Source organism: Cyprinus carpio, chromosome A19 (genome assembly GCF_018340385.1).
Source record: "Cyprinus carpio isolate SPL01 chromosome A19, ASM1834038v1, whole genome shotgun sequence".
Classification (NCBI taxonomy): domain Eukaryota; kingdom Metazoa; phylum Chordata; class Actinopteri; order Cypriniformes; family Cyprinidae; genus Cyprinus; species Cyprinus carpio.
Genome location: NC_056590.1, coordinates 8,831,208 through 8,834,563, shown reverse-complemented (window position 1 = coordinate 8,834,563; position 3,356 = coordinate 8,831,208).

Here is a 3,356-nt window from a genome sequence, read left to right as displayed (position 1 = left end):
GGCATGCCGTGGGCGGAGCTGAAGAGTTGTGAGCACTTTCGTGTTGTTTACATTATATGCACTTATCCGCCAATTGGCAACAAAACACGGAAATGTGATGCAGACCACCTTGTCAGTTGATGTACGCAACGGTTGCTGTGTTGTCTGTTCGGACCAGCACGTGCTTGCCTCGTAAGCGCCCTTTGAGACGGTTCAAGGCAAGGCGCACTGCTAAAAACTCTAGGCAATTGATGTGCCAATGCAGCTGCGGACCCATCCAAACCCCTGAGACTGCATGCCCGTTGTACGTGGCCCCCCAGCCGGTGGTGGAGGCATCCGTGTAAACCACAGCATGCCTGGAGATCAGTTCTAGGGGCACCCTTGCCTGGAGGAACACAAGATCTGACCACGGGGTGAAGGTTTGGTGACAAGCTCACCTCGGGACTCGGCAATAAAGCCAGTGCTGGAGAGGTCTCATATGTTGCAGGCCGAGCAGTGTAAGTGCTGCCGCAGTGCCATATGCCCCAGGAGCCTCTGAAAAAGTTTCAGTGGTACCACTGTCCTGCCCTTGAACGTATTCAAGCCGGCTAGCACCGACTGCGCACGTTCCTCTGTGAGCCGCACTGTCTGCTCGACCGAATCCAACTCCATACCGAGAAAAGAGATCCTCTGCGTCAGGGAGAGTTTGCTCTTTTCCCAGTTGACCCGAAGGCCAAACAGGCTGAGGTGCCAAAGCTCCAGGTCCCTGTGCTCACACAACTGATCCAAAGACTGTACTAGTATCAGCCAATCATCTAGATAGTTGAGGATGCAAACACCTTGCTCTCTGAGGGGAACAAGAGTGGCCCTTCGTGACTTTCGTAAAGACACGGGGAGACAGGGACAGCCCAAAGGGCACGACCTTGTACTGATATGCCCGTCCTTCGTACTCAACCCGCAGAAATGGTCTGTGGTGTGGAAGGATCGACACATGAAAGTATGTTGTCTTTCATGTCAATCGCTGCAAACCAATCTCGGGAACGCATGCACCCGAAGATGCATTTCTGTGCATCTTGAATGGTAGCCAATGAAGGGCCTGGTTCAAAACTCGCAGATCCAAAATTGGTCATAACCCACTGCCTTTCTTGGGTACAATGAAGTAAGGGCTGTAAAACCCCAACCTCATATCGGATGGAGGGACCAGCTTTATCATGTCTTCCGCCAGTAGGACTGCAATCTCTGCCTGCAGAACAGGGGAATCAGCTGCTTTCACTGTAGTGACGTGGATACCGCTAAACTTCGGGTGACGCCGGGCGGACTGAATCATATAGCCGAGGCTGATGGTCCGCAGAAGACAGCGAGACGGGCTGGGTAGTGCTGACCAGGCGCCTAGAAACTGTACAAGCCGGACCAGCGGAACCACAACTCTACCCGCAGTGGGGCAGCAAGGTAGAACAGGGACTCAAATCAGGTGGTTTGTCAGCGGGCCTGAGAGGGGTGTGAGTGTGTGGTGCAAGGCTCACCTGGTTCCACAGGTTGGCAGAGGGTGCGTGAGTAGCGCCTTTGTTGGCACTCTCGAACCGCACGCTGCTGCCATCTGGTGAAGGAGGAGGATGAGTGAGGTCCGGTGCTTGGCCGTCCACAAATCTCCGTGCCCTCCTGGGACCCAGAGACAGAAAAAAAAACACTCTTTCATCGAGATTTCCAGATTCTCCACCTGGCCCTCCTCCAGGAGGAGGACAATATCTAAAAGCTGCTACAGTATGTGACAATCTGTACAGTAAACAAGCTAAAAAAAAACAAAACTACTTTTTTATAAGCTGCCGACCCAAAAAAACATAAGCGTTTAAAGGGTCATGAAACCCCAAACTACTTTTTCTGACATTTCAGCAGAGGTGTTTGTGTTGCACATCATAGAAGACAATGTTAGCATCCAATATATGTTTACGATGCAGAGTGCAAAAGGCTGTACATTTGCTGTACCTGCCCCCTTTTTAAAATAGCCAATACTATCTATATATATCTGCTCGGGCCAGAGCCGCTGAGCTCGGTAAAGCCGGATATGACAGCCACAGTCTAATAGATTACCCCCTAGAGACCCCCAAAGTCCGATAAGTCCAGGAAATACTACACTGACTGTGAACAAGTGATCTCAGCCGCAGCTTAATCGTCTATTTATAGTGCAAGATGCAGACACTTCGGATTCTAGAGAGCATTTGATTGGTCAGAAGATGAAGATGTGATGTCATGAAAATCCGTGATCCATTTTAGCGGAAGTGAGAGACTAAGTTTTGAATGCTTAAATCACCTAAATGCGAATTTTGTCATTGTTTTGGAACACACCAGCTTACCTTAAGGCTAACATATTAATACTTAAAGCTAATTTTGATTTCATGGGGACTTTAAAGATTTTGTAAGCATATTACATAGTTGCTTAGAATCAATTGTTTTATTTGTGATAATAATGCAATGAAAAATGCCAGTGCGGTCATAATTTTTGGTCATGCAGTCATACAAAGAAATTATAAACACATGCAAAAACAAGAGAGGACCAACAAAATATTAATAACTGATTATGTCTTGCCAATACTAAAGTGTTGCCAATTTAGTGATTTTGTCTCTTTCCTCACCCCTTTTGAGATTTTTTCAAAAGCCTAGCAATAAAATCAATTTCTTGGACAAACCTTATCTAGATTCCAAGGCTCTCCTACTGATCTATATTTATATCTATATTATATCTATATTTATATAGATCAGTGAACTCTCCATTATGACATAATCTAGTAACATTTAGTTACTGTTTTAGCTGCTTTCAATTGACAGCAGTTGGCAACACTGGTCACTGTTTTTTCCCCTCGTATTTTGAAGGTTTAAGTGAAATGTGGGGTCATAAAAAAAAAAAAACTCCACACATCACTTTTAGCCACAGTTATGTTTGGTGGTGTTAAGATGCTGCTTACTGTGTCATCACTGGTGCATTGCTGCATTTTTTTCCAATTTTCCAGCTCAAAACATAAATAAAATAATAATAATTACTACTTTCATTTCTGCAGTTAGAGCATTGATTTGTAGAGTGGAAGAATTTATTAAATTCCTTAATTGGTCACAGTTACAAAAATAATTGTCTATCTTGACGATAAAGTTGTATCATTTTATTAACTCAATATCATCATACTGTATAACTCAATATGTCATTTCTTCAAAAGTGTTTGTTTCTCCTCCTCTTTGCTACCATCTTGTTACTCCTAACTAGGTTAGGAGACCTATCCAGCTCTCTTAAATAATTTAAGAGCTGAGGCCTAGTCTTAACACTTAAGAACCTTTATGAATCACTCTTATTCTTAAGTCTAGGAATAAGAGTAAAATTATGTCATTCTTAGAATTTGGACACACTTAGG